Raw genomic sequence first — 22,756 nt, 5'->3', positions numbered from 1 at the left:
GATTAAAAACCTTCTGGAAAGGATTCACCACCCTAGATGCATTAAGGACATTCATGACTCATGGGAAGAGGTCAAAATATCAACATTAACAAGACTTTGGAACAAGTTGATTCAAAGCTGATTCCCCATGGATGACTTTGAGAGGTTCAAGACTTTGGTGGGGGAAGTAACTGCAGATGTGGTGGAAATAGCAAGATAACTAGAATAAGAAGTGGAGCCTGAAGATGTGACCAAATTTTTGCAATCTCATGATAAAGCTTGGATTGATGAGGAGTTGCTGCTTATGGATGAGCAAAGATGGTTTCTTGAGGTGGCACCTACTCCTGGTGAAGATGCTGTGGAAATTGTTGAAATGACAATGGTTTTAGAATATTACATAAACTTAGTTGATAAAGCAGTGGCAGGATTTTAGAGGACTGACTCCAACTTTGGAAGAAGTTGTACTGTGGGTAAAATGCTATCAAAGGACATCTCATGCTACAGAGAAATCACTTGTGAAATGAGGAATCATTTTATGTGGTAAACTTTATTGTTTTCATAAGAAATTGCCACTGCAACCCCCAACTTTCAGCAACCACTACCCTGATCAGTCAGCAGCCAGCAACATGGAGGCAAGACTCCTCACCAGCAAAAAGATTGCAACCTGCTGAAAGCCCAAATGATGGTTAGCATTTTTAGCAAATAAGTATTTTTAACTAAGGGAAATACATTTTTAAGGCATAATTCCATCTCACATTTAATAGGTTGTAGTATAGTGTAAACATAATGTTTTCATGTACCGAGAAAACAAAAGAAAATTAATTTGAGTTGCTTCATTAGGTTGTTTGCTTTATTGTGGTGGTTTGGAACAGAACCAGTTATACCTCCAAGATATGCCTCTATTGAGCTGTGTTTTTCATATATTCTAGGTAAAAGTCCTATAAATTCCTATTAGATGTATGATTTGTAAATATTTTCTTTCATTTTGTAGGTATCTTTTGAAACACAAAAGTTTTAAATTTTAATCAAGTCTAATTTATGTGTTGTTTTCCCTTTGTCACTTCATAGCATAGTTTCTTAATCTTAAAAAAAAAAATAAACCTTTTGAAGGCCAGTTATCCCTACAGAGATTATAGTAAGATTTTTTTAAATGTGGTATTAAAGATGAAAGCACTGTTTAATTTTTTAGCTTAGAGGTAAATGGTTATGGTTACATGGAAAGAGAATGTTTTGCTGCATTAGTGCCACAAAATGCTAGCTCTCTTTATACTAAATATCAGATACAGCCTCATTGAAGATATGTTTTTTTTTTATTTTATTTTTAATTTTTTAAAATTTACATCCAAATTAGCGTATAGTGCAACAATGATTTCAGGAGTAGATTCCTTAATGCCCCTTACCCATTTAGCCCATTCCCCCTCCCACAAGCCCTCCAGCAACCCTCAGTTTGTTCTCCATATTTATGAGTCTCTTCTGTTTTGTCCCCCTCCCTGTTTTCATATTATTTTTGTTTTCCTTCACTTATGTTCATCTGTTTTCTCTCTTAAAGTCCTCATATGAATGAAGTCATGATTTTTGTCTTTCTCTGACTAATTTCACTTAGCATAATACCCTCCAGCTCCATCCACGTAGTTGCAAATGGAAAGATTTCATTCTTTTTGATTGCCAAGTAATACTCCATTGTATATATATACCACATCTTCTGTATCCATTCATTCATCGATGGACATTTGGGCTCTTTCCATACTGTAGCTATTGTTGATAGTGCTGCTATAAACATTGTTGATAGTGCTGCATGTGTCCCTTCAAAACAGCACACCTGTATCTCATGGATAAATTCCTAGTAGTGCAATTGCTGGGTCGTAGGGTAGTTCTATTTTTAGTTTTTTCAGGAACCTCCATACCGTTTTCCAAAGTAGCTCACCAGCTTACATTGCCAACAGAATGTAAAAGAGATCCTCTTTCTCCACATCCTTGGCAACATCTGTTGATGCCTGAGTTGTTAATGTTAGCCATTCTGACAGGTGTAAGGTGATATCTCATTGTGGTTTTGATTTGTATTTCCCTGATGATAAATGATGTTGAGCATTTTTTCATGTGTCAGTTGGCCATCTGGATGTCTTATTTGGATAAGTGTCTAGTCATGTCTTTTGCCCATTTCTTCACTGGATTATTTTCTTTTTGAGTGTTGGGTTGGATAAGTTGTTAATAGAATTTGGATACTAACCCTTTATCTGATATGTCATTTGCAAATATCTTCTCCCATTCTGTTGGTTGCCTTTTAGTTTTGTTGATTGTTTCCTTCACTGTGCAGAAACTTTTTATTTTGATGAGGTCCCAGTAGTTTATTTTTGCTTTTGTTTCCCTTGCCTCTGGAGACGTGTTGAGTAAGAAGTTGCTGCAGCCAAGATCTAAGAGGATTTTGCCTGCTTTCTCCTCGAGGATTTTTATGGCTTCCTGTCTTACATTTAGGTCTTTCATCCAGTTTGAGTTTATTTTGTGTATGGTGTAGGGAAGTGGTCCGTGTTCATTCTTCTGCATGTTGCTGTCCAGTTTTCCCAGCATCACTTGCTGAAGAGATTGTCTTTATTCCATTGGATATTCTTCCCTGCTTTGCCAAAGATTAGTTGGCCATACATTTGTGGGTCCATTTCTGGGTTCTTTATTCTGTTCCATTGATCTGAGTGTCTGTTCTTGTGCCAGTACCATACTGTCTTGATGATTACAGCCTTGTAGTACAGCTTGAAGTCTGGGATTGTGATGCCTCCTGCTTTGGTTTTCTTTTTCAAGATTGCTTTGGCTATTCGGGGCTTTTCTGGTTCCAAAGAAATTTTAGGATTATTTGTGCTAGCTCTGTGAAGAATGCTGGTGTTACTTTGATAGGGATTGCGTTGAATATGTAGATTGCTTTGGGTAGTATTGGCATTTTAACAATATTTGTTCTTCCTATCTAGGATCATGGAATCTTTTTCATGCTTCTTCAATTTGTCTCATAAGCTTTCTATACTTTTCAGTGTATAGATTTTTCACCTCTTTGGTTAGATTTATTGCTAGGTATTTTGTGGGTTTTGGTGCAACTGTAAATGGGATCGATTCCTTGATTTTTCTTTCTGTTGCTTCATTGTTGGTATATAGGAATGCAACCAATTTCTGTGCATTAATTTTATATCCTGCAACTTTGCTGAATTCATGAATCAATTCTAGCAGTTTTTTGGTGGAATCTTTTGGGTTTTACATATAGAGTATCATGTCATCCACAGAGAATGAAAGTTTGACCTCTTCCTGGTTGATTTGGATGCCTTTTATTTCTTTGTGTTGTCTGATTGCAGAGGACAAAAGAGTTCCAATACTATGTTGAGTAACAGTGGTGAGAGTGGACATCCCTGTCTTGTTCCTGACCTTAGGGGGAACCCTCTCAGGTTTTCCCCATTGAGGATGATATTAGCGCTGGGTTGTTCATATATGGCTTTTATGATCTCGAGGTATGATCCTTCTATCCCTACTTTCTTGAGGGTTTTTATCAAGAAAGGCTGTATTTTGTCAAATGCTTTCTCTGCATCTATTGAGAGGATCATATGGTTATTGTCCTTTCTTTTGTTGATGTGATGAATCCCATTAATTGTTTTGCGGAAATTGAACCAACCCCGCATCCCAGGTATAAATCCCACTTGGTGGTGGTGAATAATTTTTGTAATGTATTGTTGGACCCGGTTGGCTAATATCTTGTTGAGGTTTTTTGCATCTGTGTTCATCAGGGAAATTGGTCTATAGTTCTCCTTTTTAGTGTGGTCTCTGTCTGGTTTTGGGATCAAAGTAATGCTGGCTTCATAGAAAGAGTTTGGAAGTTTTCCTTCCATTTCTATTTTTTGGAACAGCTTCAAGAGAATAGGTGTTAACTCTTCCTTAAATGTTTGGTAGAATTCCCCCAGAGATCCACCTGGCCCTGGACTCTTGTTTTTTTTTTTTTTTTTTGCAGATTTTTGGTTACTAATTCGATTTCCTTACTGGTTATGAATCTGTTCAAATTTTCTATTTCTTCCTGTTTCAGGTTCTTCTAGGAATTTGTGCATTTCTTTCATATTGCCCATTTTTATTGGCATATAATTGCTCATAATATTTTCTTATTATTGTTTTTATTTCTACTGTGTTGGTTGTGATCTCTCCTTTTTCATTCTTGATTTTATTTATTTGGGTCCTTTCTTTTTTCATTTTGATCAAACTGGCTAGTGGTTTATCAATTTTGTTAATTCTTTCAAAGAACCAGCTTCTGGTTTCATTGATCTGTTCTACTGTTTTATTGGTATTGAAAACATTAATTTCTGCTCTAATCTTTATTGTTTCTTGTATTCTGCTGGTTTTGGGTTTTATTTGCTGTTCTTTTTCCAGCTCTTTAAGGCGTAAGGTTAGGTTGTGTATCTGAGATCTTTCTTCCTTCTTTAGGAAGGCCTGGATTGCTATATACTTTCCTCTTATGACCACCTTTGTTGCGTCCCAGAGGTTTTGAATTGTGGTGTTATCATTTTCACTGACTTCCATATACTTTTTAATTTCCTCTTTAACTGATTGGTTATCCCTTTCATTCTATAGTAGGATGCTCTTCAGTCTCCAAGTATTTGTTACCTTTCCAAATTTTTTTTCTTGTGGTTGATTTCAAGTATCATAGCATTATGGTCTGAAAATATGCACAGTATGATCTCGATCTTTTGTACTTACTTAGAGCTGATTTGTGTCCCAATATATGGTCTATTCTGGAGAATGTTCCATGGGCACTGGAGAAAAATGCATATTCTGCTGCTTTAGGATGAAATGTTCTGAATATATCTGTTAAGTCCATCTGGTCCAATGTGTCATTCAAAGCCATTGTTTCCTTGTTGATTTTTTTGATAAGATGATCTGTCCATTGCTGTGAATGGGGTGTTGAAGTCTCCTACTATTATGGTATTACTATTGATGAGTTTTTTATGTTTGTGATTAATTGATTTATATATTTGGCTTCTCTCACATTTGGCACATAAATGTTTACAATATTAGGTCTTGGTGGATAGACCCCTTGATTATGATATAATACCCTTCTTCATCTCTTGATACGTTCTTTATTTTAAAATCTAGATTGTCTGATATAAATATGGCTACCCCGGCTTTCTTTTGTTGACCATTAGCATGATAGATGGTTCTCCCTCCCCTTATTTTCAATGTGAAGGTGTCTTTAGGTCTGAAGTGAGTCTCTTGTAAACAGCATATAGATGGATCTTGCTTTCTTATTCATTCTGTTACCCTATGTCTTTTGATTGAAGCATTGAGTCCATTAACATTTAGAGTGAGTACTGAAAGATATGAATTTATTGCCATTATGATGTTTGTAGAGTTGGAGATTCTGGTGGTGTTCTCTGGTCCTTTCTCATCTTTTGTTGCTTTTGATATATATATATATATATATATATATATATATATATATATATTTCATCTTTTCTCCCCTCAGAAAGTCCCCCTTAAAATTTCTTGCAGGGTTGGTTGAGTGGTCACAAACTCCTTTAATTTTTGTTTTTCTGGGAAACTCTATCTCTTCTTCTATTTTGAATGACTGTCTTGCTCAGTAAAGAATTCTTGGCTGCATAATTTTCTGATTCAGCACATTGAATATATCCCGCCACTCCTTTCTGGCCTGCCAAGTTTTTGTGGATAGGTATGCGGCAAACCTGATCTGTCTTCCCTTGTAGGTTAGGGACTTTTTCCCCTTGCTGCTTTCATGATTCTCTCCTTGCCTGAGTATTTTGTGAATTTGACTATGATATGCCTTGTTGATGATCATTTTTTGTTGAATTTGATGGGGGTCCTCTGTTCTTCCTGGATTTTGATGTCTGTGTCTTTCCCCAGGTTAGGAAAGTTTTCTGCTATGATTTGTTCACATAACCCTTCTACCCCTATATCTCTCTCTTCATCTTCTGGGACCCCTATGATTCTGATGTTTTTCCTTTTTAATGAGTCACTGATTTCTTTAATTCTTAAATTGTACTCTTTTGCCTTAATCTCCCTCTGTTTTTCTGCTTAGTTATTCTGTATAAGTTTGTCCTCTATATCACTTATTCTCTGTTCTGCCTTGTCCATCCTTGCCACGGCTGCATCCATCTGTGATTGCAGCTCAGTTATAGCACTTTTCATTTCATTCTGGCTATTTTTTGCTCCTTTTATCTCTGCAGAAAGGGATTCTAATCTATTTTTGACTCCAGCTAGTGTTCTTATTATCGTGATTCTAAATTCTGGTTCAGACATCTTGCTTGTATCTGTTTTGGTTAAATCCCTGGCTGTCGTTTCCTTGTGCTCTTTCTTTTTGGGTGAATTCCTTCATTTTGTCATTTTGACAGTAGAAAAGGAATTAATGAGGTAGAAAAAAAATGAAATTAAAAAAATTAAAATTAAAAAAAATGTTAAAATTAAAAATTAAACACACACACACACACACACACACACACAAAGTGAATAGGTGATGCTAGATCCTAGGTGTGTTTTGGTGTGTGTTGAAAGTGGTTTGACACATTAGAGAAAAGAAGAGGGAGGGGATAAAAAAAAGGGAAATCCTTTGAGAATTTGAAAAAAATGAATACACTGAAGTAGACTAATGTGAGAAAATGGGAGTAAAATATAACTTGAGAAAATATACACAAAGGTAAAGATTAATGGTAGAAAAAAATTAAAGAAAAATATTTTTAATAAAAATTAAAAATTAATAAGAATTTTTTCGTTTTCTGTATTTAAGAAGAAAGAAAAGAAATGAAAAAGGGAAAAAAGATAAAAAAAGGAAAAAGAAGAAAAAAAGAAATAGTTTGAAAATTTGAAAAAGTGGATACACTGTTGTATACTAAAATAAAATGACAGAAGTAAAATAGAATTGGAAAAAAAATTACATAAAAGCAAAAAAATACAGTAATGAAAATTAAGTAAGAATATATTTAATAGAAATTCAAAGTAAAAATGAAGTTTTTCTCTTTGTGCATTCAAGAAAAAGAAAAGAAGTGAAAAAAAGACAAAAAAAGGAAATTGTTTGAAATTTGGAAAGGTGAATACACTGAAGTAGACTAAAATAAAATATTGGAAGTAAAGTAGAATTTGAAAAAAATTTACACAAAAGTAAAAACATATAGTAATAAAAATTAAAGACAGATGTTTTTAATAAAAATTGAAAACAAAAATGATTTTTTTCTCTTTCTGTGTGCAAGAAAAAAAAAGAATTGTAAAAGAGAAAAAGAAAAAAGAAAAATAAAAGAAAGAAAATTGAATAGATGAACCTGCTAACAGATTGAAGTAGGACTTAAATTGCTTCGTTTTCTTCTAGAAGTCAGTCTATGTAGCTCTTTATAGTCCATAAATTAAGCCTGCGGTGAGACTTGTGTTCTTGAAGAGGGAAGCTGGACCAGTTGGGCCAGTCTTGGTGTAACAGCTCTTCTCTCCACTAGATGACGCTGCTAGCCTACCTGAGTGGGTTGTTGCAGAGCTCATAGGTGCGTATGTGCATGAGCGGGAGTGGTGAAAATGGCGCCACCCAGCTACCCAGTCTGTTCTCCCAGATCAGCAATTGCGCACCTGTCTTCTGTCTTCAGCTGTGGTCCACTCCCCACTTTTTCACTCTCTGTGACCAGGCCCCAGGCAGTACCTCTCTCCCAAGTTTTGCCTCAGCTGCGGCTGTTTTCTCTGGCCCCTTACTTCTGAAGGACTGCGGCTTTGACCCATTCTTCCCCTCTGTGGGAGGGCCTCATGGAGCAATGGCCTAATGAGCAATGGCTGAATATCGGCTGTATCTAGGAATGCCCACTGAACCCTGTTGTTGCCGGTGCCCCAAGACTGTAGCCAGGTGCCTGCCCACCCCAGAAAAAGTTCGCAAGACAGTGTAGCAGCAGCGTTTCAGGGATCATGGAAAATTGCAACACACATCTGGCATCAGGCTTCACCCTTAACAACCTTGCCCCAGCACCAGCGAATGTGGCCACCTTCTGGGGTCTGCTGAGACCAGGTGGCTTCAACAGTCTCTACCAAATGTCATTCCAGCAGTGGAACCGCTTTTCCCCATGTGGCCTGCAAACCTCCCGGACCCTATGCTGTTCCTGGGGATTAGCCCTTCCCATCAGAGCACTGCCAGGTATTGAGCTGCAGAGTTGCAGCCTTTGTGCTCCCTTTGTTTATAGTCTTAATGGAATTTAAACCCTCTCCTTTCTCTCATTTTAGTTTAGTCCCTGTGTTTGTTCCAATTTTCCACTTTCTCTCTATTTGCTTTTGGGGAGGGGTGCTTCTCCCGTATTCTCCCCCCCCCCCGTCTCCATCATTTCTCTACCTGCAAAAGTGGTTCCCTACTCCCCATGGCTTCTTGCTCCCTAAATTCACCTCTCTGTGCCATGTACTTGCTGAATTCTGTGGTTCAGGTTGTGCAGATTGTTGTGTTAATCCTCCAATCAGTTTTCTAGGTGTGTAGGATGGTTTAGTGTTGGTCTGCCTGTATTTCATGGATGTGAGACATCCAAAAAGCTTCCATGCTGTTCCGCCATCCTGGCTCCCCCCAAAGATATGTTTTATAGAAAACTTTTATGACAATATATGAGCATTCATGTTAGAATATTTCCATCATATTATCATGCAGGAAAATAGTGGCTGTGATATACATTATTGGGCAAGGTTACATTTTCTACCTGTTAATTTTACCTGATTCTTGGAGAGTGGGGTCAGGGTCCTGTGAATGGGGAAGAAAGCTTTTTGTGTTATTAGGAGGCTATTTGTGAGAAGCATTCAGGAAGTCAGCTTTCCTTTTCTGAATTTACCAACATGAGGTAAAGCAACCTTTGAAAATCTTTGGAGGAAAAGAAAACCATAAAATCCTGTCAGCTCTGGACAGCCAAGAGCTCTCCTGGCAGAGTAATGGGTCTGCTCTCAAGCAAGGGACTGAGGTTTGTCTGTGGTGTTGTTTCTTTTCTCATTCTGCAAAATCAAAGTTACCAACATTTGGTGGTTTTTGCCATAAATCAAGCTATAGAACAAATTGGGCCAGCCTGAATTTTCTAGGTTCACTAGGATCAGAGATCACTTTTTGGACTTGGTTATTGAGATGGAAAAGTGAAAAAAAAAAGATAAAATAATGAATGAGTTCAAAATTTTAATGAAACGTTCTGTCCTATCCATTTGTCATGGACTGAATTGTGTCCCTCCAAACTCATGTGTGGAAGTCCTAACCCCAGAACTTCAGAAAGTGACTCTATTTGGAGATCAGGTCTTGAAAGAGGTAATTAAGTGAAAATGAGGTCATTGGGGTGGGCTCTAATCCAACACAATTTATGTTCTTTCAAGAAAGGAAATTAGGACACAGACACACACAGAGGGAAGACCACATGAGGACAAAGGGAGAAGGTCATCTGTAAGTGAGGAAGGCCTCAGAAGAAATGTCCCTGCCAACACGACGATCTCAGATGCCTAGCCTCCAGAACCGTGAGAAAATAAATTTCTCTTATTTAAGTCACCTAGTCCTTGGTACTTGCTGTGGCAGCACCAGCAAACTAATGCACCACTTATTTTCATCAACTTTTGTGAAAAGAATATATTTTCCTCTTAGAAATGAGGAAAATATATAGTATTGAGAATGAAAATTAGCTTGTATGTGACCACTATTTTTTGCTTCAAGCAAAACTATTTATCTTTCTAGCTAACATTTGTATAGCATTTATAAAAACTTTTAGTTTTATCTTCACAGTTGATCATTTTTAATATTATTATTAGCTATAGTTTGCACAGGAGGAAGCTGAGAAACTTCCCTAGGAAATTCATCCAGTAAATAGTAGAGAAAGGCTTGCACCCAGTTCTTTGGACTTGAACCCCCTTTTCCCTCAGGTCAAAACTGTATTCCTGGAACTTATGGTTTCTTATGTTTCTGGGAAAGGCACTACAAGTTGAAATGATGTAAGTCTAATCTAATTTATATTATATGCATACATATATACATATACATATATATTTTAACATTTATTTATATTATAATGGAAGTTATAATACAGACCAAGTGCTTGATTTTCAAATTATTATAAAAAGAACAAAAATACCATATGTGATCAAGTCTAAGTTATATACCTAGACAGTATACAGTGAAAATAGGAGTATAATATCTTCTCTTATAAAACTTAATTTAATTTTTAATATAATCCCAAGAGAGGTCTGTACAGAATGGGATGAAGGGCTAGAGGTTTTGTGGATACAGCTGGAGATTTCTGGTTTCCAGAGGTTTTGCTTGAGGCTGAGGGCTATAATGACCCATGGGAGAGATGCTATAGAGGGTAGGGAAGGTCTCTTGAGTCTCACACTAGGACACTGTGTCTTCTCATCAGGATTCTTCAGAAGGCAGGTGTGATGGCTGGGGTGTCTGTGTGGGTAACATTGTAGGCAGAACTCCATGCGGGAATTTATGGTTGAGCTCTTTTTTGTGGAGGGAAGCCTTATCTGTCCTTTGCTCTCAGAGTTAGCCAAAGGATCAGCAGCAGGCCCAGGCTACTTTGCTATATAAAGCTGTTTCTCACCCGTAGAAAACAAGTGCTCAGCACAAGAAAAAAAAAAGCAGGGCTCAGGAAGGAGCTTGTGTGCAGCAGGATCCCTCTGCATAAGGATGAAACATTCCAAACCAAAGCCTCTCTGAAAAATTCGCTCCTGCTTTGCAGAGAGGACAGGATAATCAGTGAACTGCTTTCCCTGATGGCCAGGGTCCCACCCAAGGTTGCCCATAGCTGCCCAGTTTCCTGATGATCTAACAACAGTGAGTAGTAGCTTGTTTTCCCTCTTTCAAGTTATCTTAGTCACAATGGATATGAAATTTAGAGCATCTGTGTAGGGAGTCTTTGGCCATCTGTGTCTAGTCCTCATAAAGCAGGAAGCATTATTTTGCTTTGTTTTGTTTTGTTTTGTTTTGTTTTTGAGAAAGTCCTTGTCCTAATCCTGCAGCTGGAAGGAAGGATGGCTGTTGTTATTTTTAGAGGGTCAATGAGTGTGTAGGTGTATGTGTAGACCATGGCCCAAGTTGGGATCTGCAAATGGCTTCCCATTATGGTGAGCAATTTTTCCGTGGAGCTCCAGCATTCTTCTGGGCCCTGTAATGAGGAATATAACCTTGATGACTATTTAGAAATTTAGATGGAACAGTGATTTGTCATGTCACCTTTTTCCTCTGTCCTGTTGAGAAGTTTTGCAATAGTTAAGCTAGAAGAGAAATGTAGAGCTTCGTGACAAGGAGTTCATTCAGTCACAGTCTTCACAATTCTTTTTACTCCATCTTTTTTTTTTGTTAATGTTTATTTATTCTTAAAAGAGAGACAGAGCATGAGTGAGGGAGGGGCAGAGAGAGAGAGAGAGAGAGAGAGAGAGAGAGTGAGAAACAGAATCCAAAGCAGACTCCAGGCTCCAAGCTATCAGCACAGAGACTGATGCAGGGTTTGATCTCACCAGCCATGAGATCATGACCTGAGCCAAAGTTGGATGCTTAACCAACTGAGCCACCCAGGCGCCCCTCCATCTTAAATAAAAACAAAACCAAAAAACCCCAAAATAACAAAAAACCCTCTAAAAAGTGGTACAGACTACTTTAAAGCTATTTGTAATTTTTCTAAATTTTCCCCTCCTCTCCTCTTTCATATCTATCCCTATCTATCATCTATCTATCTATCTATCATCTATCTATCTATCTATCTATCTATCTATCATCTATATCTATCTATTTTCTATTTTTCTATTTGTTTAAATTTGAGAGGAAACCAGAGAGTCATGGATGTCTCACACCCTTACATTTTCAGTGGGGAAATTTGTCTTACTTGCTGTGAAAAATCTCACTGCATTGATCTTTTGATAGATATTTGGGCCTGAGACAAGTGGCTCATTTGGGTCTTATTTTCTGTAGACCTGATGGAAAAAGAGTTGTATCCTAAAAAGGAAGAAATAATATGAGATTGTTCTTTGAGAGCTGTCCTATGATATTGTTCAATTCAACTCCAGGTTCTCTGTGGAAAATGAGACCAGATTACACCTAGTAGGTGAGTACCCATTGTTTTCTCTTCAAAATTTCTCAAAGAAGATGATCTTATCCAGTGGTGTTGTAGCTTTTTCTTTTCTGAGGTTCAGATTTAGTATGTTTTGCTCTTTGCTTTTTAATGCTGGCAAGCCAAGATTAGGTGTTACACTGAATTGAGCTTCTAATAATAATGTTAGCAAACCAGATTGTCAATCACATTTTACACTTTTTCTCTGATCTAGGTAGGATGTTTCAGGAAGTGAATATTTAGTTAGTCTGAAACTTTAATTAAAGACATGTTTGATCTTTTTGATTTAATAATTTTCCAGTGAAATTGTCTTTTCCCTATACCTTATTGTCAGTGGGTAGGTTGGTACCCTTGACTGTCAGAAATTTTAATAGGCCCACAATCTCTGACTGGATTCTCATGAGAAAAAGTGCAGGAGAGACAGGAAATGGGACCTTGGGAGTCTGTTCTCATGACATGGAATCAGTGGAAACAATGGGATGGGTCCACTCTTTTTCAAATTTTCAGTTAACTTTCTTCTTTGATGATCTTTCTTTCTTCTGACCCTTCCACTCACCCCAATCCTCTCCTAGGGGTGGGAAGCAGGATATTTTCACAAAGCCTTTCACAAAGGGCTTCCCGTGAGGAGCCCATGATCTTTCTCTAGCCAAACTCTCGTTTCCCAATCCAACTAGTCAGGTGCCCTGTGGACTTCTTGCAGGAATATCTCTGGATAGCTGAGGCTTTCCTCCCTGTTATATTAGAAAGGAATGATAAATAATCCTATAAAGTTCTAAGTTGCTGTTAAAAATATGACAACATAGGGGCACCTGGGTGGCTCAGTCAGTTAAGCATCTGACTCCAGCTCAGGTCATGATCTCCTGGTCTATGAGTCTGAGCCTTGAATCAGACTCTATGCTGACAGCTTGGAGCCTGGAGCCTGCTTTAAGTCCCTCTGTCTCTGCCCCTCCCCCACTCACACTCTCTCTCTCTCTCTCTCTCTCTCTCTCTCAAAAATAGATAAACATTAAAAAATTAAAAAAGTATATATCACAACACAGAGGTGCCTGGGTGGTTCAGGTGGTTAAGTATCTGACTCTTGATTTCGGCTCATGATTTCAGGTCATGATCTCATGGTTTGTGAGTTCGAGCCCCATGTTGGGCTCTGTGCTAACAATGCAGAGCCTGCTTGGGATTCTCTCTCTTTTCCTCTTTCTTTGCCTCCCCTGCTTGTGTTCTCCCTCTCTCAAAAGTAAGTAAATAAACTTAAAAGACTGTATAAACATATCACAACATATTAATGATTATTATATAATATAATTAATATAATAATATTAAACACTACTTGAAATATCAATTGTTCTTTTAATGTCAGCGAAGACCTCACCCAAACTGTTAAAGGAAGGTAACACTCTTTCTGGGGGCAAAAGCTTTAATGTGGGCTAACTGTGATCTGGTAGGCTTGGAGGAGATGCTCTGCAGCCAGGAAATTCAGGGTGTGAATGGAAGCTGCACCCACCGGAGAGAGCTGGCTAAGCAGGGAATTCAAGAATGTGGTCATTATTAACTTACATAGTGAGTGGTTTCTATAGCTGATAGGACACTGCAATGAGTCTTTTTATTGCTTTTTTAATCTCCCCAAATCACCTGGTTCCTACAGAGTGACTAGGGCTATTCATTTGTGGTAGCTAACTAGTCAAGGTGGACTCAAAGGAGATAGCTTTCTTCATTCAGCATCCTAACTTATAGGCAGTTGTTCTCAGTAACCCAAGCTTCAATTCTTGACCTTCCAAGCACATTTTCACAATGGCTAACACTTCTTAATTTAAACAATACCTTATTAAGGAAACTCCACTTTTCTCCACCTCATTCATTTTGAGACCTACTTTGCAACATTATTTCAACATCACCCTTGAAGAAGCAAATGACTCCTCAGCTTCCATGCCTCTTGTCAGGGATAGCTGTTATTTTTTGACTTTATCTGGCTTAAGCCTTAAGTTACAGTGTGTTTGAAAGACCACATTCAGGTGCTATCAACATGCTTTGCTAAACTAATATTGCCATGTAAAAATGCTTCCAATATACAGCTTCTTGCAGCTTAATCTTAATTGGTTTATACATAGTAGTTCAGGATAAAATCAATCACCCTCACTCTTTGATTTAGAATGCAATTTCTGATGCTTGAAAGAAAGATGTTTGCCTTTCCCTACCCTGAGAATAACCTTCTTCTCCAACCAAGTGTCTGTTGAATCAATATCTGATAAGCAGCAGGGAATTTAGAGTGTTCAGAATACAGTTGAAAATTTAAGAATCTACAAAGATAGGTTTGCAAACCACCATTTAACTTGGACTCAGACAAGATGAAGAGAACTGTTCATATTGTTTATCTTCTCTCCCCTACCTCCTCCTTCCCTATAATTTAATTTCACAAGTCAGTTTTATAGGGGAAGCTGCAAATTATCCTGAGGCCCCACATGTGGGCATTGTGGGCTTCGTATATCTATGATCTTAGCATGATGCACAAGAACATGCAACTTGTGCAATTTGGGAAACTCAATAGCAGGTTTTCAGAGAGTTTCCTAACTGTTTCCAGAAGGATATTATCATCTTCAGGTCAATGGAAAAACTAAAGTAAATGGGGGTAAACTTCCCTGCAGCCAAGTAAGTTTATTCTCCTGCTCAAATGATCCATGCACACTTTAAAACTGGAAAAGGAAAACCAGTGTATGTCTTAGCACTGCCTACTAATCCCAACTCAGATCTAATCACACTATAAGAATGTGCTTATTGGTATTCATATTCCTTGTTGAACTATATGTTCAAGGAAAAGTTTGCTCAACCAGATAAACGGGTTGGCCATAGAACAAAATACTTAGTCTAGCTAATTGGTTTTAGCTTTATAAATTTATAACTCCTAGATTATTGCTATAGGAATATCACTAATAGTTATGAGTGGCTTATCACTTGTAAAACCATATCAGTGGAGCTACAGGTGCAGAGCAAGTAAACCTGAGTGCCATTGCCACAGGCACAAGATATGCTTCGAAGAAAACTTTTTGAAACAATGTCCTCTGAAGCAAATTCCATCTCTCCTCTTCCATATTTCTTTAAGCATTTTCCCACCTCAAACTTGAAAAGAGAGAAAAGAAAGGAAATATACCAAAGTATACTGACTACACAGTTCTGCAAAAGCAAAAATGTTTTACGTTCCACTAGGAAAAAAATACAAATTAAGAAGCTTTTAGGATAATGGTATTTCATACAGACATTGGCTCAATTTTTTTCCCTTAAACTGCAGAGAATCTAAAGACAGGATTTCTCACTTTTCCCAGTTGAACTATTCTACTCACCAAAGCAGATGCCATTACTGACCCAAAACTATTCTTTTAAAAGGAGTGATGTCATGGATGGTGGAGATGGTGGAATCAACAATGGGAGTGTGTCATGTTGCAAAAATGTCTAGGAAAATCTTGAAGTGTCCTTCATATGCCTACCTTAGCCCTTGGCATGTATTGAAGAAGTTGTCAAAATGGGATCTATTTTGATATCCTGATAAAGTAGGGTTGGGAAAAGCACTTCACTCAAAAGTTCACTTTAGGTTATCATGGGATCTTAAACATAGATCCAAATTCAGGCCATGAATGCTTAAAACATTTTGCCCTAAGGAAGTCATCTAGACATAGGATAACCAACAGTCTGTTTGCCCTGGCCTGAGGGATTTCCAAAGGATGAAGGACTTCCAGTGCTAAAACAGAAAGAGTTCCAGGCAAACTGGAGTGAGTTGGTTATTCTAAAAGGTCACTCATACTACTTACAATAAACTTTTCAGATTATAAAGGAAAGCAGTGAGTTAAAAATTCTCATGGAGAGCTCATAGAAGATAAGAGTATGTCTGTGAGGAAAACTAAGCCAGAGCATGGTCATATCTACATATTTTAAGCAAACATACTTACTTTTTCTTTTTCTTTTTTCTTTCTTTCTTTCTTTCTTTCTTTCTTTCTTTCTTTCTTTCTTCTTTCTTTCCAACATGGCCAGGTGTCTTGCTCAATTCTGGAGTTACAGTAATACACAGAGCAGTTAGGGCCTGGCCATCACTGAGCTCTAGATAGCTGCCATTCACTCCTCTGGGAAAGGATTGTCTTTTGAGCTTTGGTTTTATTTCCACATGCACAATTTTCTTAAACAACTGGTACTAGCAAAATTATTTACTCATTTTTGTTTGTTTCTTCATTATTTGCACTGTCTTTATATAGAAGACAGACTGATTTATTTTGCCAAAGAAAACCAAAAAAGGTATTATCTAGCCTGGCCAGACAATGGATTAATGGCCAGAAGATGTGAGTTCTAGCTCCTTCTGTGAATATTATGGCTCTCTGACTCATTGTCTTATCAGTATTACGGGATAAATAATACATGCCCTTTATTTCTTTGTGATACAGTGGATTTTTTAAAAAAGAAACATTCATGAAAATGCATAATATGCTATATAAGTGTTCTCAAAAATACTGTATATGTGCAGTCATTAAGATTTCATGGAGAAAGTAGTATATAAATTGGATGTTAAAGAATAGGTAAGATTTTATTAAAGATTATTTCTTCTTGTAATGAGAAATTTGGAATCCTTCCTTTAGAAATTACAGAAAGATAAACATGAAATAGTCTTTCCACAAAGCACAACCAGTGTAAAGCACTTTTCACTAGTCTTACTCTTACTCAGACAGAAAGTCTTGACCGGGATCTTGGTTATCACCTCCATTATGGAGGTGATGGCCGTCCCAGAATGGGCACACTTGGATTGTAACTTCTGCCCTCTGCTGGCCCAACATGCTTTCCTATGCCTCCGTGAGGCCTACTTAATTAATCTGAGCCCTCTAATTCTGGACTGCGAAGGACAGGACAGAGAGATCTGAAACAGGAAAAGCAGAAACAAACGAATTTGTGGGGCTGCTGACTGAAGATGGCAACATCTGGTCTTGGGCAGGAACTGCCTCTCTCCGGCCTCTTCAAGATTAATGGGAACAGTGGGCATCAGGCAAGGGCCTGCCTCCAGCTCAGAAGGTTCTGCTCCAACACCATTAATCTTTTCTTTTATGAACATTTGTGGAGTAATTTGCAAAATAAAAAAAAAGATTCATAAAGAGGTTGTCATCTTTTATTATGGTCTAAACAACTGCTACCTCAAGTTCCAACAGAAGATGGGCTTCCTTCCATTTCACCAGAGAGTAATTCAGTAATAAACAGTGGTGATTTGATTAAGGTAATTGCTAATAAGAGAACCAGAAACAAACAACTACCATGCTCTGAAGCCAAGGACACAGGGTGCCACTTCAAAGAGGCCCAGCTTAGGTGGGCTCACCAATCACTGCCCTGCCCTTGGAAGATAGTCATAATGACCCCCACTCACCATGGCTTGTGAGGGAAAGAAGAACTTTAATGTGAGAAAGTCTAAGTCAGACAGTAGGAGAGCAATCAAGTATTGGCTTTCCCTTTTCTTTCCACAGTCCATATTCATAATTATTTCAAATGAGTGCCCTGAATCTCTGAGATTCTCCAATGATATTAGGGTTCGCAAATTGTTAACTCACACAATACAGTGAATAAAGTATGAGGATAGATGTATATATTCAGGCATTACTACATACAATACTTATAGAGATGTGATTCTTCACTAAGTACACAACATGACTAATCACATGTACTACCCTAGCAGAGGGAACCTTCTATATAAATCCACCGTTTTATCAGATTTTTCTTTGTACTTTAATTTCTTTTTTTTTTAATTTTTTTTAACATTTATTTATTTTTGAGACAGAGAGAGATAGAGCATGAATGGGGGAGGGGCAGAGAGAGAGGGAGACACAGAATCGGAAACAGGCTCCAGGCTCTGAGCCATCAGCCCAGAGCCTGAGGCGGGGCTCGAACTCACGGACCGCAAGATCGTGACCTGAGCTGAAGTCGGACGCTCAACCGACTGAGCCACCCAGGCGCCCCTGTACTTTAATTTCTATACTGAGACTGTCCTTTCATCTAAAGTTTGCTTGTGGGGGGTGCCTGAGTGGCCAAGTTTGTTGAGTGTCTGACTCTTGATTTTGGCTTAGGGCATGATCCCAGCGTTGTTGGATTGAGCCCTGCGTGGGGCTCTGCACTGAGTGTGGAGCTTGCTTAAAATTCTCTCTCTCTCTCTCTCTCTCTCTCTGTCTCTTTCTCTCTCTGTCTCTTTCTCCTTCAAAATAAAAATAATATTGATGTTTACATTTGGTCAATGGCTTTCTCAGCTTACTCAAAACAACTCTGCCTTTGTTTTCCACTAGTAAATTACTGTATAATTTTCAAGCATTTTGTTCTAGTTTTACAATGAACCAAAAAATTCATACAAATTATGATGACTTTTATTTTTGAGGAAGCAGTTTCAGAGATGTTAGAAGGTTTGCCAAAATTTGAATTTCAAAGATAGAAAGTTGTGCGTAGTTTGGAGCATAGTTCTTATTCCAAATTCTGTCTTTCTCAGCCTCTCACCTGTGCTAAATAGAACTCCATTTAGCATCTCTTTTTCTCCTTTCAGTTATAACATTATTATTGAGATTATTCAAAACAAAATCACCAATACGGATATTCCTAGTTTTTTAATCATTTAAACATGAGCAAATGACTTGGCCATTTTCCTCAATGTCTCCAGTTTTAGTTGAGTAAACAAAAAGTATTTTGCACTGAACACTTGTCATTTTCAGGATATTTGGCTAAGCCCATTATTTACATGATCTCATGTCATTGCACAAGAACCCTGTGATGTAAGTAACTACTCTATAGAAGACAAAGACAAAGATTAGAAGGGTTAAGTACATGTTAACCTACAAGTGTCTGACTCAGAGTCAGTGATAGGTAGCCTTTCAGTGACAGAGGTCATCAGAATCAGACCCAGGCCTAATTTCTAGTCCTATGCTTGTTCAATAGGCTGTAATCAAGATGTTAGCTCTTTCTGGTAAGTCTAAAATTATAGTCCAAAAGATATTTCACACAAGGATGCTCTAGAGCTTCCTCAACCTGCATGAAGGCCTTCTAGCTTCCCCCTCTAGTACAGGTTTCCATAAAAAGCACTTGGGGTGTCTAAGATGAAACACCATTAATGCATGCCTTCATACTTCACTGTGTCACTTATGGCTTTGCCTAATAGCTTTCCTTTCTCTTTGGAGTCATTATTTATTTCTTTTTAACCCAAAATGAAGGAAGGCAACTGGAAGCTTTTATACTGTATGTAACTTGGGAGGAACTTTGCCTGTAAGCAGTGGTCCACTAGGAACTTCAGCAGGCTGTGCTGCTATAAGTTGAGGCAAAGCTTCTACAGTCCAGTTTGATAAAAATGTGCAGAGGTGTTAATGTGACTTGAGATTGGAATGTTTGCAAAGACCCTGTCAGGTTCCATCAGTGGTTCAAACCTTATCTTGTGGGGGAATGCGGTATTGAAGCTTTCAACCAGCAGAGAAACATAATTTAAGCTGTTCTTGATTATGGTCACTCTGGAGAAGCTTGGAGGGTAGTTACATGAGAAAACTGAAGGCAGCTGGACAACCAAGTGGGTTATTCCAGTATTCAGAGAATTAGGGACACATACCTCAAACTCAGAAAGCAATAATAAGAATGCAAAAAACAGAGTAAAATTCAAACACCACCACAGTGATAAGATGTAGAAGATGAGAAAGAGAGGAGTCAGAGTTGATGGACGTTTCAATCCTGGATAACTTAAAAGAAGGAGAGACCATAAACAGAAAGGGCCAGGAACATATACAGTGACTGGCTTTGGCCACATAAGTTTGGGACACAAGCAAAGAACCCAGATGAAGATGTACAATAGAAGGTTGAAATGGTCAACTGAGGAGAAAAGCGGTTGGGGTTCAGGTTGGGTAGTAATCTACATAGGGGTGAGCTAAATTTCTAATGGTGAATATAATTGTTTGGGGACAGGATATAGGGGCAAATAATTCCAGATTCCTTTAAAAATCTTAGAGTTTCTCTGAGGCATGGTTCTTCTTTCACGGTGATGGTTAGTTCAGTGCAATGACTTTGTTACAAATAAGAATGTTAAAAAATCATCACTGTCCATACATTAGCATTTGGGTCACACTTAATATGCACATGGCTTCTGATTAAAGCACATTCTGTATCTGTGAAAGAATAAGAACCCTGCAACACAGTTCCCTTACTACTTATTTTTCATTAAGAAACATTTAGTCTTTAACAGTAAGACAAATAACTATTCCATGCTTTTGAATGTCTGCATGATTGCTTTTACCTCCCCATATTGTTGATCATAAGCCTTACAGAATGGCTTCTCCAAATAAGCAAAAAACACCCAGCTGTTTAACCCTAAATCAAAGCCAAATTCATTTGAAAATGAGAGATAAAAATTATCTTAGAAGCAAAGTTGACAGCCCCTCCCTTCTCAAGATCAAACGAGGTAAAGTGACTTTTAGTATTTTTGAACTCCATACCTTAATCACCCTGAGAATATAGGCAGCTGACGTTAGTCATGTCTAATTAAAATTGTTCTGTGCCATTTAGTTTCTAATGACTGCCACTGCATCGTTTCCCACATAGTGGTTAGTCAATTTGCCTCAATCTATCACCAAGCTTTCTCGATTAGTAGTAGTAATTATAACTACAAAGTCAATAGCAGTATAAAACAAGGTTAAGTAAACACCATAAAGTTATTAGGGAAGAAAAAAACTAAAAGCATAGCAATATCCATAGTCATACAGTAGAATCTGGATAGAACATAATCTCTTTAAAAAGATAGGAATTAAAAGTTGGGGAAAATGGAGGCAGATGTGATTGAGAGACTTTGCATAAGATGATGAAGTGGGACTGCCAACAGGCTCCAGACCTTTTGCCTCAAGGACATAAATTCAAAGTCAGCCCCAAGGGGTGGAGGTGGAATATTTTCAGAAGGTTCTGAGTGATGGACCAAGACCAAGGAATGACTCTCTGCACCATTCTCACTGAGCTTTCCTGAAAGCAAGCCTGGTTGGAGAACAGAAACAAAAAGAAATAAAAGTCTAGATTACGAGCAAAAACTCTAATCAGTGTTTTTTGCTAATGAGTTTATGTAAGGAGAGGAAATGAGATTGTATTGACTTAGCCAACTCCTGCCATTTATTTGTGGGCATTTCTTAACCAAATCAAACTTCAGCCCAGGCCCTAGAAGGGCAAAGAAAAGGTACCATTGTCAGGCCACTCCCTGTTCTATTCTTTCCTGAACTGATAGAGAATTTCCTGCTCTGAAGTTATAAATCTCTTACTCCATGAGAATATTTAAAGTTGCTTAAATAAAGCTTAGTATCAATAAAGGGGCCTTGGACTTGAGCTCCTTCACACTCTCCATAGACTGATTCAGTGCTATTTGCTGACATGTATATGTGTGTTTGTGTTTGTGTGTACACATATACACACATATGAAGACTATATCTATTGGAGATACACACACACACAGACATACACACACACCATGGACTGAGAAAATTCATCTGAGTGCTGTAGACTAGTATCACATAGTTATCTGAACCTTATTCAGTTTTCTATTACATTAGTTCCTTGGGAAGTATTTCTAGGCAGTAAGAAAAAACAATTAGCTTTATGAATTTAAATAGGATTAGCATGGACTAGCCTGGAGAATAAAACAATAACTCCCTCCCCACAAAAATGTTTTCTCTCTTTTTTTTTCCTTCTCTGCACTCCTTAACAATGTTATGAATTTATTTCTTGTGTATCCAGTGATGCAGGTAACAGATGGCACATTTCTCTCCCCATCCCCACATTCTATTACCCAGAGGACTAGTCCTGAAGAAACACCAGGACTATTTGCTGAATGAAAAATTTAATACTTCTCTGTACATTATGTGCATTATTCTTCAGGAGTATAGAGAAGGGTCAACTCGTCACCTGTTCATACATGTATATAGGTTGAGTACATATGTATACACATACATAACACACACATGATAAAACGTGTGTACATATGTATACACATACATAACATACACATGATAAAAACGCAAAACAAAAAACTCATCATTTTGACCATTTTTAAGCATGCAGGTTGATGGCATTAAATGCATTCACAATGCTGTGCAACCATAACTGCCATGCATTTCCAGAACTCTTTTTATTTTGTAAAACTGAAGCTCTGTCCCCATTCCCCTCCCCACAACCCATGGCAACCCACATTTCACTTTCTGTCTCTGAATTTGACTACAGACCTCATATAAGTGGAATCATATAGTATTTGTCCTTTGTGCCTTGCCTATTTCATTCAACATAAGGTCTTCAAGGTTCATCCATGTTGTAGCAAGTGTCAGAATTTCCTTCATTTCTAAGGCTCAGTAATATTCCATTATATGTTTATGTCACATTTTGTTTAGGCATTCATCTGTCCACTGCCTGCTTTTGTAAATAAAGTTCTTCTGGGCAGTCATGACTGTTGGTTTATACATTGTAACAATGGTTACTCTGGCTAGGCAGAGTTGAGTAATTGTGACAGAACTTTATGAACCACAAAGCCAAAACTATATACTCTCTTGCTTTTTATAGGGAAAAAATGCAGATCCCTGTTATCAAGAACTTTAGAATAAGAAATTGTTTGGTCTGACATAGAGAAAAAAAACATTTTAAAGGCCTCACACAGTCAAAATCTACCTCCTTCAGCAGTGCTCTCTGCATCCACCAGCTCAGCCAAGTGGCCATTCTTTACATTCGAC

The sequence above is a fragment of the Felis catus genome, chromosome B2 (assembly GCF_018350175.1).
Source record: "Felis catus isolate Fca126 chromosome B2, F.catus_Fca126_mat1.0, whole genome shotgun sequence".
In the NCBI taxonomy this organism is placed as follows: domain Eukaryota; kingdom Metazoa; phylum Chordata; class Mammalia; order Carnivora; family Felidae; genus Felis; species Felis catus.
Note: the sequence above shows the minus strand (reverse complement) of the source record.